General features: G+C 36.4%; 1 pseudogene; it reads right to left on the reverse strand.

Annotated features, from left to right (window-relative positions):
- LOC149150437 (uncharacterized) overlaps window positions 1-22,816 on the reverse strand; it is a 56,061-nt pseudogene that overhangs the window by 22,260 nt on the left and 10,985 nt on the right.

Below are 22,816 nucleotides of genomic sequence, written 5' to 3' on the forward strand. Positions count from 1 at the left end.
CAAGGGGGCCAAATATTTTACAAAGATTGACTTAAAGTCCGGTTATCACCAGGTGCCTATTGAACCCTCCAATGTTTGCAAGGCTACCTTCAAATCCAAGGGGATACATGGAGTGAAATTATTTTACTCGAAAAATTTAGAGTGAAGATAGCAAGAAGAGTTTCAATAATTTAGCTCTTCTACTATCAACATTCGGAAAAAAGTCCTGATGATGGATCCCTGTTGGGATTTGAAACGTTGACAGAATATGGGTATTACAGTGGGTTCTTCGGATACTAACTCAAAAAATAAAAACCATAGATGTCTAAAATCCAGAATCGTTTCCCTGTACGGAGGGGATACATGGAGTGAAATTATTTTACTCAAAAAAGAGTGAAGATAGCAAGAAGAGCTTCAGCAATTTAGCTCTTCTACTATCAACATTCAGAAAAAAGTCCTGATGATGGGTCCCTGTTGGGATTTGAAATGTTGACGGAATATGGGTATTACTGTGGGTTCTCCAAATACTAACTCAGAAAATAAAAACCACAGATGTCTAAAATCCAGAATCATTTCCCTGTACGGATGGGATACATGGAGGGAAATTATTTTACTTGAAAATTTTAGAGTGAAGATAGCAAGAAGAGCTTCAGTAATTTAGCTCTTCTACTATCAACGTTCGGAAAAAAAGTCATGATGATGGATCCCTGTTGGGATTTGAAACGTTGACGGAATATGGGTATCACTGTGGGTTCTCCAGATACTAACTGAGAAAATAAAACCACAAATGTCTAAAATCAAGGAAATTGTCATTTACACACACCACTGACACCTGCAGTTCATACCAACTCAAGGGAAGTTGCATAATTATCGCCATCAGAAATGGTCCACATACCTACAACAGTTCCATTTGAATATTAATTATAAGAAGGGAAGCACCAATAATGTTGCAGAATTCCTCATCTGACCACAAGTCATGGCGTTGTTCACTATGCTCTGTAGGATTTAACCCCGTACAGAAATTACCTACATACGAATTCTAAAACATAGAAAATAAACAATGCGAGAGCATAACACATAAAACACATATACACAGAGATTTTCCCCTGGATCCCAAAACGAGGACTACCAGCTTGATTTTTCATTATGTTCCTTTCAATGTTATAATACATATTTATACATGTCGAAGCATCCAATACCACGGACTAAAAACCATCGCGTCCAAAACCATGGACCGAAAACCATTGCATCCAAAAACATGTGCGAAAACCATGCACAAAACCATAGGTGCGTCCACCCAACCTAACATAGGTTCTAAAACCAAAATTTTATGGGGCGCTGCCCCAGACCCCATAGAGTGGGGTTACCTGCACCACTCAAGCCCCCTGTGACCCCCCCGCTACGCAATCGACGCAATGAAAGGGGGGCTCTACCCCCCCTCTAACCCCCCAGTTAACTATGTGGGCTAGTCGTGGAAAGAATATAACACAACCCAACATTCTCCCACTTGTTGTTTTCTTTCCACAGGAGGCCACAAGAGAGCTTAGTCATTTATCTAGCCCTACAATGCCCATTGTTTCTCTACACCAAGAGAACTTCTCAAAGCTCACAGATTTTGTCAATGCATCTGCAGTATTCTTCAAAGTGTCCACCTTTACTAGCAACACCTTTTTGTCTTCTATCATATCCCTCGCAAAGTGATACTCAACATCAATGTGCTTTGTCTTTGAATGATATGCAGATTTCTTTGCCAAGAAAATTGCACTTTGGCTGTCACAATCTATCCTTATATCTTCCTGTACTAACCCCATACTTGAACACAATCTCTACAACCAAACTGCTTCCTTGCTTGCATGAGTGGCTACCATGTATTCTGCCTCTGTAGTTGATAGTGCCACTACAGATTGTTTCTTACTTATCCAACTTACTACACCTCTTAATAGGTTAAACATAGATCTTCTCTAATCCAGATCTCCAACCCAGTTTGCATCAAGAAAGCCACAAATATCCAAAACTTTGTCCAATTCTAGTCTTCCTTGGTAACACAAACCATAATCACTAGTGCCAAGAAAATACCTGAAAACCCACTTCACTGCTATCCAATGCTCCTTCCCTAGTTTTGACATAAACCTGCTCAATACTCCCACTGCATGTGCAATGTCTGGTCTAGTACAGACCATTGCATACATCAGGCTACCGACTGCACTTTCATATGGAACATGGGACATATCCTCTTCCTCTTCTTGTGTCTTGGGACATTGTTCAATAGATAACTTTACACCTACAAGAATAGGAACCTTCACCGGTTTACTATCTTTCATATTAAACCTCTGTAGTATTGTTTCGACATACTTCTTCTAGTTTAACAAAAGCTTCCTCTTTGCCCGATCTCTTTTAATTTCCATGCCCAAAATATAGTTTGCAGCACCAAGATCTGTCATGTTGAATTTGGAGGACAATTGGGTCTTCAAACCCTAGATAATGTATTTGTCATTTCCAACCAGCAACATATCATCCACATACAAGACCAGATAAATAACACGGTCACCAATTAATTTAAAATACACATAGTGGTCTACTTTGCTTCTGGTGAAGCCAAGTCCTCGTATAAATGTATCAAATTTCTGATACCATGTCCTTGGTGATTGTTTTAACCCATACAGATACTTCTTTAACTTGCATACCAATTCTTTCTTACCCTTCACCGCAAAGCATTCATGTTGCTTCATGTAGATCTCCTCTTCCAGATCCCTGTGAAGAAATGATGTCTTCACATCCATCTGTTCTACCTCAAAATCAAAAGCAGCAGCAATAGATAAAAGTAATCTAATAGAAGTTACCTTGGCAACAAGAGAAAAAATATCACCAAAATAAATTCCCGGCACCTAGGAATAAACTTTTGCTACCAATCGAGCTTTGTATTTCTCCACCTTTCCTTTTGCATTTGTCTTCTTCTTGAACACCCATTTGCTCCAATGGGTTTCCTTCCAGCCTGCAACTTCACCAGATCCCAAGGCTCTTTTTTGTGCAAAGATGCCATTTCATCAACCATGGCCTCTTTCCAGAGTTTTCCTTCCTCTGAATCTACTGCTTCCTTCACAGTTCTAGGACCATTATCAGTAATAGATAAAGCAAAATTTGAACAAAAAGCAGATGGACTATACCTTTCCGGTTTCCTTCTTTCTCAAACTCATCTTCTCATACCTGGAGTTTTTAGTTCTGCATCTTCTAATTCCTCCTCTACTGTAGAGTCTGATTCTTCCTCCTTAAGCTCAAACTTTATATTCTCAGGTTCCTTTGGTTGGAATTCATGTTTAATAACATCTTTCACCTCTCTGAACACCACATCTCGGTTGTACACAACCTTCCTTGTTACTACGTTCCAAAGCTTATAACCCTTTAAACCATCCTTATACCCAATAAAGATGCACTTTTCAAATGTACTATCCAACTAGGTTCTTTTCTCCTTTGGAACATGTACATATGCATCACATCCAAATACCCTCAGACGTGAAAGAGATGGTTTCTTACCAATCCATGCCTCTTGTGGAGTCCTCCAACACTGATGAAGGTGATCTATTGACTACATAACATGTTGTCTCCATTGCCTTTGCCCAGAATTCCTGTCCTAACTCGGCACCACTCAACATGCTTATGCCTTTTCCATCAACATCTTGTTCATTCTTTCTGCAACTCCATTTTGTTGAGGTGTAGATGGAGTAGTCTTTTGTCATGATATACCACACTTCTTATAGAATTCTTCAAATTCCTTACTGCAAAACTCTTCACCGTTATCTGTCCTCAACACCTTTATCTTCTTCTCTGTTTTCTTTTCCACCAGAGCCTTGAATTCTTTAAACCTGTCAATGAATTCAGATTTCTTCTTAAGGAAATATATCCATGTATTCCTTGAGAGGTCATATATAAATGATACATAGTACACAGACTTACCCAGTGATGGAACCTTCACAGGTCCAAACACATCACTGTGCACAAGTTCTAATATTTGTTTCACCCTCTTACCACCAGAGGGGAAACTCACCCGATTCTGCTTCCCATATACACAATTTTCACAGAAATCAAAATCCAGAGAGCTATTATTCATACCTTCTACCATACCTTTACCATGAAGTATTCGAAGGCCCTTCTCTCCAATATGTCCAAGCCTTTGATGCCACAACATGGTCTTTTCTCCAGAGACCACTAGAGTTTTTGCTCCACTTTCAAGAACCACGGAACTGTTGCACCCATCAACAACAGTGCTACCTTGCAGCTTGTACAGAGTTCCAATCCGAACTCCTCGCATCAATACCAATGCTCCCTGAACCATCTTGCATGTATCCTTCTCGAACACTATTTTTACACCTGCATCATCCAGCTTTCTTACAGAAATCAGATTTCTAGCCAATGCAAGAATATGCAGAACACCCGAAAGTGTTCTAACCCTTCCACCTTGTAATTTCAACTTTACTTTTCCATGACCAACGATTCTAGCCTTCCTATCATCCCCTAAGAAGATATCACCACCATCGTATTCCTCATACTCGCAGAACCACTCTCTATGGGGTGTGAAGTGAAAGGATGCACCCGAGTCAATCAACCATGCCTCATGATCTACATGTGTACTTGAAGAAGCCAAGTACACATCCCCACCTTCATCTGAGGTGGTTTTTGCCTCTACAGAAGGAGCATCATCAGATCCCTTTCCTTTATCAGGAGCTTTAGATTTATAGTCCCTTTTGTAGTGCCCTTCCTTTCCACATTTCCAGCACACCACCTTTACAGGTTTTCCTGGAGATTTAGATCTCCCTCTAGACTTAGATCTCCCACTCGATGACTTATTTTTGTTTTTGTTCTGGGAATGTCCTCTTACAAACAAGGCATCACCATTCTGGCTCTCTATATTTTTCCGTCTCATCTCCTCCGTCAGCAAGTATGGGACTATTACATCAAACTGCAAGGCAAATTCATTGCTACCTATTGCAATAACCAGACTACCCCACGAATCTAGTAGAAAACACAACAAACTGATGCACTTATCTTCATCTGAAATTTTAATATCAACAGATGCTAACTGACTTACCACAGTATTAAATTCATTTAGATGCTCTGTCACCGAGTCTCCATCTTTCATCCTTAGGTTATACAACTTTTTCTGTAGGAACAGTTTATTCACCAAAGACTTAGATTGGTACAAAGTCCCTAACTTGTCCCACAAAGCCTTCGTCGTAGCTTCCCCTGATACATTCAACAATACTGAATCTGAGACACACAATCGTATTGTGCTCTTTTCCTTCTAATCCAACTTCTTCCATTCTTCATCGGACACTCCCATTGGTTTAGTACCTGGATCTACGGCGATCCATTGATCTTTACCCACAAACAGATCCTCCATCTTGAGTTTCCACAACTCAAAACTCTGACCATTAAATTTCTTGATCTCTATCTTTCCACTGCTCGCCATATTTTTTCACCATCAGAATCGATCTCATAGATCTCCCAATGAACAAGGTCTCCCACAGGCTTGAGCGAAACCCCTCAGTAGCAAAGGTGTCCCCTTGAATCCAAAATATCTCTGATACCAAATGTAGGTTTTAACCCCGTACATAAATTACCTGCATACGAATTCTAAAACACAGAAAATAAACAATGCGAGAACATAACACATAAAACACATATACACAGAGATTTTCCCCTGGATCCCAAAACCGGGACTACCAGCTTGATTTTTCATTAAGTCCCTTTCAATGTTATAATACATATTTATACATGCCGAAGCATCCAATACCATGGACCAAAAACCATCGCATCCAAAACCATGGACCAAAAACCATCGCGTCCAAAAACATGTGCGAAAATCATGCACAAAACCATAGGTGGGTCCACCCAACCTAACATATCTTCTAAAACCAAAATTTTCCAGGGCGCTGCCCTGGACCCCATAGAGTGGGGTTACCTGCACCACTCAAGCCCCCTGTGACCCCCCCGCTACACAATCAGTGCAACAAAGGGGGGGCTCTGCCCCCCCTCTAACCCCTCATTTAACTATGTGGGCTAGTCGTGGAAAGAATATAACACAACCTAACATGCTTGACTCCTCTAGGCACAATCCTTTGAGGTGGCCACACTTTTACAAGAGTGATCCAGAATTCGGCAGCACATACCAGAAAATCCTGGAAGGTAAGAAAGTTCTAAATTTTCACCTCTAGGATGCACTTTTATGCCACTTGGGACACATATGTGTTCCTTCAAGGGAGCGTGCAAAGATCATTTGGGAGGTTCACTACATTCGGGTCGCTGGACATTTTGGAGTAGAGAAAACAATGGCACTATTGAAGAAGTATTTTTACTGCCAAAAATTCATCAGGATGTTGGGAAGTATATTAGATCCTACACCGCCTACACTATTTCCAAACTAACCATCAAGAAGTAAGGACTATATACTCCTCTTCCTACTCCTAGTCGACCTTGGGAATTCATCTCCATGGATTACATGTTGGGAATTCCTTCTACTAAGCACAACAACAACTATGTTTTCATGGTCGTCGATATATTCTCTAAGATTCCCATCACAACAGCCTACAAGAAGAGTATCACAATAGAGGCCACTGCTAGGCTCTTCTTTGAGAGAGTGTGGGTACACTTTGGGATCCCACAATCCATTATCTCAGCTTGGGATAGCAGATTCTTGAGTGAATTTTGGTCAAGTCTCTGGTCGATTTTGGATACCAAACTTACTAAGTCCATGATGTTCCACCCCTAAACTAATGGCCAAACAGAGGTCTTCAACAGGATGATCATACACATTTTGCGCTTGTACAACTCAAAGCATCCACACACATAGGATGAAAGCATTCCCTATGTCTAGTATAACTACAACAGATCTCTCCATAGCTCAACGGGCCATAGCCCCTTTCAAGTAGGGTTGGGATTTTAGCCATTATGTCCCATTAATGTAGCCATACCATTTGCATCTACTCAGGAAGATTCGGCTCACATCTAGTGTTAAGCCGATAGGGACAATAACTTCATTGACTGCATTCAACACATCTACCATCAGGTCCATGATATATTGGAAAGAGCCAATGTTAAGTACAAGAAGTGCCATGATCAACATCGAGTGTCACACAAGTTCCAGGTGGGTGACAAAGTTTGGCTACATTTGCAGAAGGAGCGCCTCACTATATCCTACCGCAAGCTTCACCCACTTTGATATGGGCCATACACCATCACCAAGGTTGTATGGGATAATTCCTTTGAGAACAACATCCCATTGTTCCTTGTTCTTCACCCAGTCTTCAATGTACACCGCCTTCAGCCATACTTTCCACCATTTTTGGACACATCCGACATTGCAGAACAACTCACACCAATAGAGCTAAACCTAGACTGCATGGAACATGCCACAATAGATTATATCATGGACATGCAGATCAAGAACACTTTCTAGTAGAGCATCCAGCTACATTGAGTTGGCAAAGCAGGCCAAATCCTTCACCAGGGAAAGTGGTTCACCAGGGACCAAGTTCAACAGAAATTTCCTCACCTCATGGAGGCTTTGTACGCAATGGGGCCCATTGCTTCCTAAGGAGGGAGGATTGATCTAGGTGGATATTGGTGCCCACCCATATATTCCACCTAGACCTTCAGTTAGTTTCATCTGTTTCCTTGTTTATTTCCGCATTTACTATTTTTAGCAGTTTTTTGGGTCCTAAACTTCCAGAGTAGTTTTGACCCCCTAAACAGCATTTTTTTGAGGTCCGTTGTAGGCCCATTTTCATTGGCAAGGTCCTACCACAAATATTGTAGTACTTAGAGAGACCTTTCCAACAAGGTATCGTACATGGAAAATGGAGATAATATGACCAAGTTACGACCCCGAGAAGTTTACTACCCAACTAACCCCAACAGGGCCCACAAACTCTTGGCGTTCCATCTCCTGGGTTTATGGTTTTTGTTGTTTAGAGTTTTCCCTTGTTGTTCAAAAATAAATAGGCCCTTGAGCCTCATTGTAACATAGTTCAGAGGCATGTAGCCATCACATCTCTTCTCAGAGATAAGCTACCATCACCCGAGCTAGTTTATTTCCATTTTATTTGTAAGCATATTTTAGTATTTTGATATTAATAAAATGAAGTGTTATTTTTGTTGCATCTTTGTATTTATGGTTATATCTGTAATCTGTTGCATTCCTGTATAAGTTCGAATCACTATGTGTATACATCAAAATCAATACACAAAATAAGTTCATACAATTATTTCACACAACCATGAGGTTTCCAATTCTTATCCCAAAGATTTAAGGCCTCAGTTGATCTCCAAAGGTCTAGTATTGAACCTTCACTCTATTAGTTCTGTGATAGAGCCCATCCAATCTAAGTGTTGAACCTGGAATATTTAATACCACCCTGTAACATACCCCTACTAACCCTAGCCCTAACTAAGGGTAGAAGGAGGTAGTTACTAAGCTAACCCAACCTCCAAAGTTCAGTTATGGAAATAGGGTCTAAATTTTTTGACTTTATTCGACTTCATTAAAACTCAATATGGATAAATTCACCACGTTCTGCCCATCGAGATCTTTCAAATGATATAAAATTTTCCTTGATATGATTCCTAAATCAACATATATGGTTGTTTAAAACTAGTTTATCAAATAATACCACATCATTTAACTTTCCACATGGAACACATGTGGTCCCCACATGGCACCCATGTGGCTATCCAATTCATACACTATGTCATACCAAGTGAAAAATGCCTACCAGCTCATACCAAGTTATGTATAACCCTATTTCTATTGTCCACACGACCAACCTACAACACATATACGATGTATGCAGGTGTGGGCCTTTGATGGCCACATCACCCTAAGAAATAAATCCTAACAAGTTTCAATATTATTCCTTGTTGAAACTACCAGGAATGACCTTTTGGGCTACGTGGAAACATATACTCCACATTAAGCCTTAGCCTCCCCCTTGACTGATAAATGAACATGTTCACACCACACAGCCCTCATCCCCACTAAACGGGCCCCACAAACCAAGTTACCCTGGGAAATAGATATCGACAGGTTTTACCATGCCCTTTGTCCAAATCTTCAAGGTCTGGACTCCAGGGTGACATCACTGGTCCTAAATGTTGATGTGACGTTATCCCTTGTCACATTCTCGATGTCATGTGCCACGTAACTATGGGTCCCACTGCAGAGGTTTCCCATATTATTTAATTGGGGGTCTTCCCTTCATCATTTTGCACTAGGAATTCAATCAGACCCACTATGCCAAGTCACCTTGAGGATAAAATCATGTGATTTTTCCTTGGGACTCCCCTCAAGACTTTCGATTACAAAGTGTCGAGGTCATCTAATGGCCATAAATGCTTGTCCATCAATGACTTGGGTATCTCCTTGTTTAAGAGCTTGTTCACCATGCCTAGTCACAAGGTTGAAGAAGGTTAAACCATTTCCTTACGAATTCATGTGCATCAAACTTAAGAATTTCAGCCTTGTGCCTTGTAACTATTAATTCATGTATAAGGCCCTTTCGCCCAGGCCTTTGATGCATAGCTTATAAACGTATAAGGGTATATGCAGGACTTTCAGGGATACCCCTTCAGAGCTTTACTAAGACATGACCATGGCTTTTAAGCCACTATACACATACGTTCATATATACATACTATTTCTAACCCTCTTAAGCTTACAATTTATAAACCAAGGCCTACTGGCTTCATCATTTTCATATAATCATTCAATTAATTAATAGAAGTTGACTACCTCTTCATATACATGTCCTTTAGACAAATTTGCAGACTTAAGATAGATACAAGAATAAACCATTTCCTAAGGAAAACCTCCAGGAACACTTCTACGCAGAAAGTCTCACTGCTTAGTGTTAACCTGAATAGTTCATTAGCAAAATGACCAAATATACCAATATGTTAGTGAAAATGATTCATTAATAGATATTTCCATATCTTCATGCTTAGGCAATCTTAGGTTAAATTCAAGTTCATAACATCCATAAGAAATGAACCATTTGTTAACATCTTTACACAAGTTACTTACATTCCTCATTCATGTAGGGAAACAACACTCCTCAATATTGTAACGACATTATTTCAACACAATATACAGAGATATGATAACCACATGCATAAGGTCATAAGAGTATACTTATCTTATAAATAGATCTGGAAACTTACATTGGGAATCTAACTCTCCACCCAACCTTAGACAAGCTACAACCACATTTACTTGCAGTTGCCACCCTCGAGCCAAATTCTAGTGCTTGACGTGGAGTGATTTTGAGAGGAAAATCAACCAATACTAGCATCTAAAATAGGATGACACAAGGTCACTCTTCCTTCATCCACCAACTACAAAATCTTCCACTTAGTCTTTCCATACTTTTCATACAAGATTAACTTCCAAGTCAAGATATGAGAGTCTCAGCTCACTTTCAAGAGAAGATAATCCAAATCAAGGGAAGGTCCACTAGTGGATATACTGATGGATAATAGATCACCTCTCTAGGTACTTCACCATTGAATCAAGCACCATAGCTTCAACCCAAGGAAACTCCTAGTGGTTAACCAGATCTCACAAATACTTGATTATCTCTTCCCAATCTTGTAGGTTCATCAATCCTTAAGATTCCAGTGGGTTCTTCAGCCTTTAGGAAATCCACTACTCTCTATAATTTTTCAACCCAACAAGCCTCTTTGATGGTTCCTCAGTTTTCCCCTCCTTTTCATAGCTCAATCACTATGATGTTGATCATTGTTTTCTATTCACACCTCCATCTGCTGGAGGAATTTCTTCCAACACTTACCAATGTGCATTCATTCCACTGCACAAGCATGAGAGAGTTATTTCTCTACCTCTCTAATGTGCATATGTGAATGAGTTCTGGCATATTGAATTTCTTTCATGCATGCCCAACAAAGATATTGTCCATCGTTTTTCAAGGCTCCACGCAATAAACCTCCTTGGATAGTGAAACCCATCCTGTTATTCAATGTTTTGTCCTATTTGCTTGTTGTTAGAGCTAAAGGACACGTAGGTCTATCCTTTTCTTTTTCAGTTAAATTTATTGCATAGTTATCCCATTAAAATTCTCATATAACCCATGGATGATACATTTAAAATCACCAATTCCTCAAGAAATATTCCTCCCAAGAAACTATAATATGGATCCCTTTCTGTTAGCCTTTTTAATTGATTACAATTATTTTTAATGAGGGAATATTAACTAGGGTATGTAACAACATGGGAATAGTATAGTGCATGATAGTAGACGAGGTTGAAATTTCCATGAGGATGGAGTCTCTTACACTTAACCATGGTGACTGAACCTAGCCCCAATGAATTCATAAGTATGTGAGGGATACTTCCTCACCAACCACCATGCATTCAACAATTGGATTCTAATGAGAAGAATGTGGTTGAGGTTTTGATGAAGCACATGATAAAATGTAGGGTTTCTTAGGCAACATATGATTGTTGCTACTACTATAGGCCCCATTTTTTATTCCCTTTAAATGGATTCATAGTCCCTCTTCTACTCTCTATGGCCATCTTGGAACATTATATTAATTTTTCATAATAATATTTACATATCTTGATCATACCATGGATGGTTTGCCACATGGTATAAAGAAATAATATTTACCACAATTACATGTCTAATTATTCACTAGCCGAACCTATGCCTTCAACTCCATACTAGAAATACATACAACATATTTATATCATTTACACACAAGGTCATTTTGTGTAAAATCATAAGACTATTTTCATATTTATAGACACTTAGTTACAATTTATACATAATTTGATCTAACAAGAACAAAGGGTCAAAACTAGGGTATTATGCTTCTTCTAATCTAAGATTGTTATCATTGACTTACACACAAATCTATTTGCTAAAAGAAATAAATGAGGGTCTCAAAATTTTCAATTTCTCATTAATATCACAACCATTAATGAGAAATATTTGGAATACTTATTTTTAAGTTTTAGTACTTTCAAATATCGTCGAATTTAGTGAATGTAGTGAATATACTATGTTAAAATCACATATGAAGTTGGTAACCACAAAAAAGTTGGAATAAAAGGCATGAGCTAGATTGAGAAAAAATAATAATATCACTAGTGTGGAAGATATTGCCACTATGACCTCATGATTATGTTTCAATTATGTCTAAAGGAGTATTTGAGTATTATCCAATATAAATTAGATAAAAATATTTCAATTTCAAGGTTGCAAGTCAAGGTAAAACTTGTTGTGGTAACAAAATTTTTGGCATTATGAATTATGTGTTGTCCTTCATGGAAAATTACCTAATGAATGGCAACCTACTTGATGGAAACCTATTTGTTGAAGATGTAAACAGGATGTGACAAAGTGCTTTACAGATATGACAGAGTGTTTTGACAAAGGGATAACAATTCAGAGGTAGAGGTATGATAAAGTTGAAATTTCAAGAAGAATATGTGGGTTCTATTAAGCAAATACGTGTATACATGTGAGTATGAAGAAGCAAAGGCGTGTACATTTTCCACACCATGGTATTCTAAATACCAAGGGTCCTTACCATGGTATTTCCCTGTGGTATTGAGCCTAGAAATAGATGTTTTGATCTTGTTTAAGAACACCATCTACTGGAGTATGGTTTTTACCTATGGTATTGGATAAGGGATCAACTATATAATGATATGAAGATCAAAGTGACAGCATGTGTGCAAGTGATGGAAATATTATGAATAGTTAGATATGAAGCAAATATGCATGTAATGGGCTATTGATGCTTTGCTTGATCTAAACTAAGTATGCACCCAGGAGTTTGATGATGGATCAAATCCAATAGATCTGAGATGAACATCATGATTACAAGATTCTATGATTTGTGTTGATAGTGTCTTAACGCGTGTTTTTTCTATGTATATCGAGATATGGGTATGTTAGAAGTTTTTTGTTGCAGTGAAGATTTTAGTATGAATTTACAGATTTATACATAGGTTTTATAGCCCGCAAGGTGCGTACACACGCTAGGGTGGTTCTGGTAAGTCACCTACACGCGGGTTTTCTTCCTGAAAAGCGCGTACACACGCGGATATTCTTTGAAGAAAGCGTGTACAAAAAGCAGGGTTTTGATGAAAATGACGCCTGGTAAGTTTAATCAGTAATTATGTGTTTCTGTTATCTGTCAATGAATTCTTCTTGATGATCTAGGTTTAAATAGTGATTTTTTATTGTGGATTGATTGATTGAATAATGTTGAAGTTACTTGCTGATTATGATTGAAGATCAATGAAGGTTATGTGGTTCTTTCAGAATGTTGCAGTAAATCTGTGTATGATTCAATGTTTGTTTCAGAGTGACAATGATCTAGTTTTTAGGTTTCAGTGGTTGAAGATCTATATGTGGATATGCTTAATGAAAGGTGTGTACAGATTCGGGTTTGCTACTACAGCGTAGCATACATATTTTGACAGATGGTTGATTAGGGTTTGTTGTAACAAAATCTAATTTATGTAATGTGAAGTATGATGTTTAGTATTCTGGTTACAGTGATCTGATTGATCTAATTGATTGGTCGAGTCAGTGATTTGGTTTCAGTGATTGGTTTGTTATTTTGGTTCAGTGATTGGTTGGGTCAATGGTTGAGTTACAGGGATAAGTTTCAGTTTGATGATTTGTTTTGAGATTAAATTTTGGTAGTGGGTCCAGTCTGAAAATTTGATGAAATTTGGCCTACAAGTTATGATTTGTTTTAGCAGGTGGATCCAGTACGAAAATGTATGAAATGTGCTCCCTGGAGATGGGGGAGTTGGAGATTCCTTCCATTGGTAGCTAGTAAATTAGTTCAGGGGGTTAGAGCTCCCTTCTAGTAGTAGTTGAGGAACGAGCGAAGGTTGTAAGCTTCTACAGGTTGGTCCCTACATACTAGTATAAGTTTACACCAGTACAAGATTAAAGGGGGTGGAGCTCCCTTCCAGTGGGAGGAGGAGAATGAGCGAAGGTTGTAGCCTTCTCTGGGTGGGTGCCTACATACTGGTACGAGTCTGTGCTAGTTCAATAATGTAAAATATTTTCTTTATATTAAAAAGAAGATAGAGACAACAACAACAGGTGGTGTTTTCCTGCATTGGGTTTCCACCTTAAATCCTAGTGTTCATGTGTGTTACTTATGTGTGATGGTTTATTTTGTTCTTACTGCACATGGTTATTGTCTATTTAATGTTTAATGAAGTATTAGTGCACTGTACCAAAATAAATAGAAGATGAATTCACTGCAAGGTAAGTTTACTGGATATAGGCTAGTTGTCTTAAGAATAGTCGCGTACACACGTGGGTTCCCTTATGTAAAGTTGCATACAGAAATCATGAAATTAACTTAAAAATTTTATTGATTTGGAAATATTGATTCACCCTCCCTGTCCGTATTTTTCCCAACAAAAAAAATAGTTCTTCATTAATATTTATGCTAATATATGTAGATAAGGCATGATATTTTTCTCATTCCTCCATACCATTTATATAGATGGAATCAAATTCAACATTACATTACTTTATAATTAATTGGAAAGTCATGAAGCTCCATGCCTTGATATGTATTACGATATCGTTTATGAGATTTGAAGTTTAGGAAAATATATTTTTTGATGAATCACTTGACACCTCAATTTACTAAAATTGTAAAGTGTATAAGAAGGGTGTTCTATCTCATGGAAGACCAAAAAATATGATGTTTTTTGTCCTCCACATTTTTTTTTATAACAATAAAACAAGTGTTCATAAGAATCATCATTTATTCATGGTCTAATCACTTTCAACTATATTTGGTGTCTTCGTCACTATTGATTTTCAGTTCTTTCTTATGGGACACACCCTTGAAGATGTAGAGGGAACCTATGGGAGCATTTCTTCCAACTTAAAAGGTAAATATCTATTCTTTACCAAAAATTATGGATATATACCACACCATTGAATAAAAATCAAGGTGTTTCCACCTATTCTAATTGAAAAGTTGTATGATTTTAAAATTTCACCAAAGGAAACATTGTTGAAGGAAAACTAGTAATAGATAAACATCATTCATCCAAATTTTCCAATTTCTAGTATTCCAAGTGCTCTAATATTTAGAATATTGGGAGAATGTTATCACAACATAGACTAGAATGATGTTATCTGTTAGGGGAATTTTGAGGTAAAAAATGAGCCTACAAAAAAATGTACTGACAAAATCAACTTTAAAAGAACCAATAGGATTCAAGATGGTGTGATTTCATCCCCATGGGAGAATATTTTCATGGGAAAATAAGAAAGATACTTTTTTAATTATATTTCCATCTTATCTCCTTATAGGTTTACTCAAATTTTAAGTGTAGACACTCGTTGCATGCATAATTAAATTCCACATCCAACGCATACCCACTCTAAATACTTTCGAGTAGACTCACAGTGAAGAAAAACGAAAACACATGAACACATTTTTTCATGTATTTTCAATTTTTCAATGCGGGTCTACTCAAAAGTATGCAGAGTGAACACAATTTGTCATGTATTTTCAATTTTTTTATGTGGGTCTACTCAAAAGTATGCAGAGTGGGTATGAATTGGATGTGGAATTTAATTTCACATCCAATGGATGTTTACATTTGACATTTGAGTAAAGCTTCAAGGAGATAAGTCGAATATACAATTGAACTTAAAAAAGTAATTTCCTTTCTTTTTCTTTAAAAATTCATAACTTTTATTCTATTATTTTAACTAATATTTTATTATTTTCCTTAGGAGGCCCATTTTAGACCTAAAATTTCCCCTAATACGTATTTATGATTATACAAGGATTTTTTTTATTTTTTTGGGTACTTTTTCTATAGGAATTTAGTTATCAGATTGGATTATCTGAATTCTACATGTAAATTTTCAAAAATTAACCTGAATGATTTCATCCTCTTCTTTTCCATAAAAAATTAGAAAACAAAAAAGAAAAAAGTTGATCCTAATTTTTGCCTAAAAATTCTCACACTGCATGCCCAATAAAGAATCTTGACACCACTTTTAATGTAATTCACATAAGTGAAAAGCCTAGGAGCACAAGAAAAATGGAGATAAACCCTAAGAAAGATATCTTTAATAAATAAAAAATAGAGAGATATTTTCACTTTCCTCCTCAAGTGGGCAATCTCCAAGAGAAATGATCCCACGGAATGATTACATAATACAAAAAAAAAAACTCAATAGTTTGACCTAGAATAACAAAGGAAAATCTTCAAATGTAGAGTGTGACTTCACTTTGGTGTAGAAAGGGTGAGTTTCACATCCATTGATGGCCCTACCAACTTCTTCTAATTATTTTTCCCCTTTCATTTCCCATCCCTAATTCTCTTCCTCAACCATTTTATTCTTCCATGCATCCTTTGTCTCCTCACTTCCAAGCTCAAGCCCACAAATGGTGTTGATCAAATTTCCAAGTTTATTTTTTAACTAGTCTAGTTTGTTAAGTATTTTGGTATTCTAGATACCTTTTACATCAACATTTAGAGAAGTTATATTCTTAACATACCCATACAGATCAACAATATTCGAATATTTAATGTCCTTACTCCTTGAAAATATTGTATTCAAGGTTTCAACTTTGAATCTTTTTGGTTGGTCTCTAGAGGTATTGTCTCTTTTCTCCTCATCTTATTTTTTAGCTTATCTAGTTATTTCTTAACCTTTGGTAAGAATATATGTGATAGGTGATGGCCCTCAGTATTCTTGAAACAATATTGTAGCCCAGAGGGTCTCAACTTTAATAAGCAAAGCCAAGGTTCGTGAAAATGTAAGAGGCATCATGCATTATGTTTGCAATTTACAGTTTTTCCTTTCTTTTAATGCACACTAATCTATGAGAACTATGACTTTCTTGATCAAGCAAACAAAGTGGTAAACTTAATCAGTTATCACTTTAATTGGTCTAGCCTTCCAGGAGATATGACTCAAGAATCTAAGTGTTGGAATTGAAATTGCAAAATTAAAGGTGTAGAAGGAAACAAAGCTATAAAAGTAAAAATGATGGAAATAAATATTGCAATAGCTCAAACTACTCTAATGGAACTCAAGGAAGTACACAATGTTGCAAGGAAAACAATATTATGTTGCAAGTAAAGTATTACATTCAGAAAAAAGGAAATAAGCCAATATATGATCCCATAGGCAATTGTACAAATGTGAAAACATATTCTTCATTTCCTCTCAATTCACTTAACCATGTTATACTGACTAAGTAAGATTTGTTGAAAAAGTTATGCAACTAGCTCACAAAACATAAGAAAAGATAAATCAATTACTTGAGAAATAGCCTCTTTGAGGGGAAAACCTCCTTCACATCATATAAATGAACAATTCTTGGATGATACAAATGATAAGACCTCCTTGGTATATATATGAGTCCAAGGGGTCACAATGTAATCAAAGCCTACATAACAATAATAATGTAAGGGCACAACAATAGCAATAGTGGGCTTCTATGGGGCACAACAATAACAACAAGGGGCTACACTAACAATAATAATAAGGGGGCTACACTAGTATTATAGGGAACTCACATGCCCCTCTCCTTCAAAAAAAAATCCTCAATGCTTAAGTAGTTATGGATGCTTTTGTATAAAATTATCATCCTCCCATGTGGAATCTTCAGCGGGTAAGTTCTTCCACTTAATGAGATACTTTCAAATTAATCGATTTCATAGCTATTGGGTTCTTGTTCTCATGACTGCTTTAGGCTCAAATATGATTTTTCCTTCTTCTTCAAGTTTTGGAAATTGTGTTTGAACTGCGAACTTGTCACCAATAACCTTCTTTAAGCATCAAACATGGAAATATGGGTGTACTCGAGAAGATGCAGGAAGCTCCAATTTGTATGACATAGTACCAATGTTTTGCAACACCTTGTAAGGACCATAGTACTTGGGTGATAATTTATCATCCTTCTTAGCTTGATTGAGGGACATTTTTTTGCATGGTTCTAGCCATAAAAATACCCAGTCACCTACAACAAAACTTATTTCATTGCGATGTTGATCTTCTTGTTGTTTCATTCAATTTTTCACTAGAGTGAGGCTATCCTTTAAGAGTTGGAGAACTTGTTGTTGATGCTCTATGTGATCTTCCACTACTTGAACCTTAGAATTTTATCTTAAATGTTATGTGATGGATGGTGTATGATATCCATAAAGTTCAATGAAAGGTGTCATTTTTGTTGTGGTATGGAAGGAAGTGTTATACCACTATTCAACCAGAGGTAGCCACTTGACCCATTATGTTTGTTTATCAGATACAAAGAAATGAATATATTCTTCCAAACATTTTTTCACTGTCTTAGTTTTCCCTTCAGATTGAAGATGATAAGATGAGCTATGAGCTAATTGACTACCAAGACAAGAAAATAATTTCTTCCAAAAATTTATAGTGAAAATGGGATCTCTCTTACTTACAATAATCTTTTGGTTTCCATGTAGCTTTTGAATTGTTTCCATAAACGTAGTAGCAACTCTATTGGGTTTAACAGGATGACATAATGCATAAAAGTGTGCATACTTGGTAATTCTATCAACTACTACTGTGATGAAACTCTTTCCTCTAGACTTGGATAAACCTATGATAAAATTCGTTGAGACCTCCTCCCAACACTGACTTGGAATGGATAAAGGTTGTAACAAACCTAGGGTCTTAATTGTTTGAACTTTATTTTGTTGGAAAAGAAAACATTCTTCCACAAACTTTTGAATATCATATTTAAGGTTGCCCTAAAAAAATTCCTTCATGACCCTGTGGTATGTTTTTAAAAACTTGAGTGACCTCCTAAGGGGGCAGCATGAAATTCCAAAATAATATTTTGTTTGAGTTGGGAATTCTATGAAGATATAAGTGATATTTGTACCATAATGAATCATTTTTCCAAATAAATGCATCATATGCATTGGGATCTTGTTGTAACTTTTGAATGAGTGTCCACACCTCTTCATCATTATTTCATTCATCCCTTGCTTCAGTTATCCAATCAAGTTGGATAATAGAAATGACACAAAGCAATGCTTCCACATCCTCATCATTTCTTAGGAGTGCATCTGCAACAAGATTTTGTTTTCCTTCCTTGTATATGATTTCAAAGTCACAACCCAACATCGATGTGACCCATTTTTGTTGTTGTTCTGAACATAATCTTTGTTCCAAAAATTATTTAAGACTATCATGATTTGTTTTTACCTTGAAGTGCCTTCCCATTAGGTAAGGTCGCCATTTATTTAGTGCATGTAGTATTTCCAACATTTCCTTCTCATAAATAGGTTTGTTTAAATAATTTCCCTTGATTGGACAACTTTCAAAAACAATGGGTATTCCTTCTTTCATTAAAACAACACAGATTCCATTTCCTCAGGCATCACATTCCATAATAAAGTTTTTTGTGAAGTCTAACATAGCTAAGATTGTTGCTTGGTACATTTCCTCTTTAAGATGTTCAAAGGCCTTAGTTGCTTCTAGAGTCCAAAAAAATGCATCTTTCTTTAGTAATGTTTTTAGAGGTGTTACTATTCTCCCATAATTCTTATCAAACTTGAAATAATACCTTGTCAACCTGAGAAATCCTCAAAGATGCTTTTGGTTTGTGGAGATTTTCCATTCCTTAATGGATTTAATTTCATTAGGGTCTACCTTAACACGCTCATGAAATACAATATGACCCAAATATTTCAACTCTTGTACTCCAAACAAACATTTGGAGGCTTTTTCATATAATTGCTTCTCCTCCAATAGTTTGAGCACCCTGTCAATATGTTGAACATGATCCTTCCAAGACTTGTTGTAGATTAGTATATCATAAAAAAATACTAACACTATTTTTCTAAGGAAGGGTTTGGAAATGGAATTCATCAAACCTTGAAATGTGGAAGGTGCGATAATAAGGCCAAAAGGCATGACTAAAAATTCATAATAACCTCCATGAGTTATGAATGTTGTTTTCATAATCTATTTAGTCTTCATTCTAATTTGATGATATCATGAATGAAGATTCATCTTGGAGAAGTAAATTTCTCCATGTAATTCATCCAACAATTCATCAATGACAGGAATGGGAAATTTATTTTTAATAATGAGTTTGCTTAGCTTCCTATAATTCAGACACATATGCCATGATCCATCCTTCTTATACACCAATACTACTGGAGTAGAGAAAGAAATTTGACTAGGTCGAATTATATCAGCCTCTAACATTTCTACAACCATACATTCAATTTCACTCTTTTGGGTATTGGGATCTCTGTAAGGAACGATGTTTGGAGGAACACTTCTTGGAATCAAATGAATAGCATGATCATGATTATGAATAGGTGGGAGACATTTTGGATTCTCAAATACCTTGGAATGATTATCCAAGACTTTTTCGAGATCTGTTGAAATAGATTATTTCGATGTTTGAACCTCTAGTTAGCATAATTGTGCAATTACGTATCGTTGTTCTTTCTTCAGAATATTTGTCATTCCATTAGAGCTAATTTTCTTCCCTGGTTTCCCTGTAACATCACATAATTCAACTTACTTTCCTTCCCAAAAAAAATTCAAGAAAAGTTCTTGAAAATTAAAAGCTATCATCCTCAAAGATTGTAACCATTGGACTCCTAATACAACATTAGCACCACTCATTGGAATGCAAAGCATTGTACTATTCAATACATATTCCCACATGGTTAGCTTGATATTATGGCACTTTCCATAGAAATTCATAGCTACTCCATTTGAAACCATTACTTGACACTTTGGTCTTAGATATAGAAAGCAATTCAATTCATTGGCTATCTTACACTGATTAAAATTATGGGTACTACCCGTATCAATAAGCATTATTACCTTTTTCTTCTTGATATATCCTTCTATATTGAGAGTTTTATGAGTGGTAGTTCTTGCAAATGAACTACAAGATATGGTTGGATTCATTTATTCTTTCTCTGGGTTTGGTTCCTGGTGTATATCCTCCTATTTTGATGCTTCTTGTTCCTTTTCTTCCTCCTATTCACAATCTATGTAAAATAATTTCTTCTCAGCACAATTATGACCTATAATGTATTTTCTATCACAACTGTAACAAACCCCTTTTTCTCTTTTTTTCTCTAATTTTTGTGGTGTCAACCTTATAGGTTGTGGAAGGTTAGGAGAATAAACACTTCCATCTTTATATCTTTGAGTGGTAGATTTCCTTCTTGCCATAATTTCACTTTCAACTTTTCTTTCTACCCTGAATGCCTTCTCCAATGAATCAAGTTCCCAAAGGCAATCCTCATGATGGATTTTATCCTTTAAATTCCCTATGAAGACATCAATCCTATGCTCCTATGAACTATTAGTTACCCTAATATTCAGTTTTTGGAAGTCCTCAATGTGCTCTGCCATTGAACCATTTTGTCTGAGATTTATCAATTGGCTAAAGAAGGTGTTGCTCTTTGTATCCTCATAATGTGTTATCATTTCCTTTGTAAACATTGACCAAGTGACAAGTGGTTTACGAGAACAAAGATATTGAAACCATACACACTGATTGTTTTCTAAATATAAAGATTCAATGTGTAAATTTTGTGTGTGTTGCACATCATGGAGATCAAAATATTACTCCATCTATAGTATCCATGTTATCGGATCCTTGCCATCAAACTTCCTCATATCAACCTTTGGAATTTGTTGGGTCTTAAACCCAAAATTAGAGTCTCTAAAATAATAATTCATATTCCTTTTATCCTCATCATCATTTTCATGGATTACATTGTCACCACTGGGAAGCCTTTCTTGCAGCAACTTTGTCAACCATTACATCTTGACATTCACCATTGCTTCCATGTATGCTTTTAAACCATCCTTCAAACCTTCCATGTCCCTTTTTATTTTTACTTCTAAACTATCCATATTAACATTCATCATCGCTTCCAATTCATTTTTGGTTACCCTTTGCGATAGTGAAAATTGTTGCACTTGGTCTCGTAATTTTGATATATCATGTTGCATTTATGCCTCTTCTTCATGTATCATAGAAGATCTTTCTAGTTTCTTACTAGGAGTATCCATTTTTTTTCTAGGCATACTGGAACCAAATAATTATATATATTCTTTGCTATGTCCTTTGAATTACTTCAGACTAATTTTTCAAACAAAACTTATGAAAATTTAAAAAAATACACACCTTTTTCTTCTTGATTTTTGGAGCTTGATATTGAAACTATTGTATCTCTGAAATTTCAGCCTCCGAAGGTCTGAAATTCCGTTTTGTGGTAGAAATTTGAGTCTTCTTCCCAACGCCATAAGTCATACCAAGATTGGATTCTTCAATATCAAGTTATTTCAAATCTCCCACGATGACCTGATTATGGAATGGTTTAGTAGAGAAAACTTGTATGGGAGGCCACATGTCATTCTTTCAACCTTCAGTTCTGAAATTGATACACAAAAAACTGCAATCTATTTGATTTTAGCCACATTTTATGGAATTAAAATTTGATGCTTGCGAAGAAATTTATGATTATTTTTCCTAGGTCACTTGTATGAGACTGAATTTTGGATCATGAAAAAACCCTAACTTCTTCATACCATATCTCAAAAAATGTAGCAAACCTGGATTTGAAATTGTTATACAAAGTTCACCAAGATTTTGGCTCCACATGGTTGAAATTTGAGCTTCTAAAGCTTGATATAAAAATTTATAGTGAAAATTTCAAGATTACATGTTTGAAGCAGTGAAACCCTAGAATCCAAAGCTCCGTTACCAAATTTTATGATACCATCTCACAAAA

This window comes from Pinus tabuliformis, chromosome 9 (genome assembly GCF_031772625.1).
Source record: "Pinus tabuliformis cultivar Carrire ecotype Pingquan chromosome 9, CPIR1, whole genome shotgun sequence".
NCBI lineage: Eukaryota > Viridiplantae > Streptophyta > Pinopsida > Pinales > Pinaceae > Pinus > Pinus tabuliformis.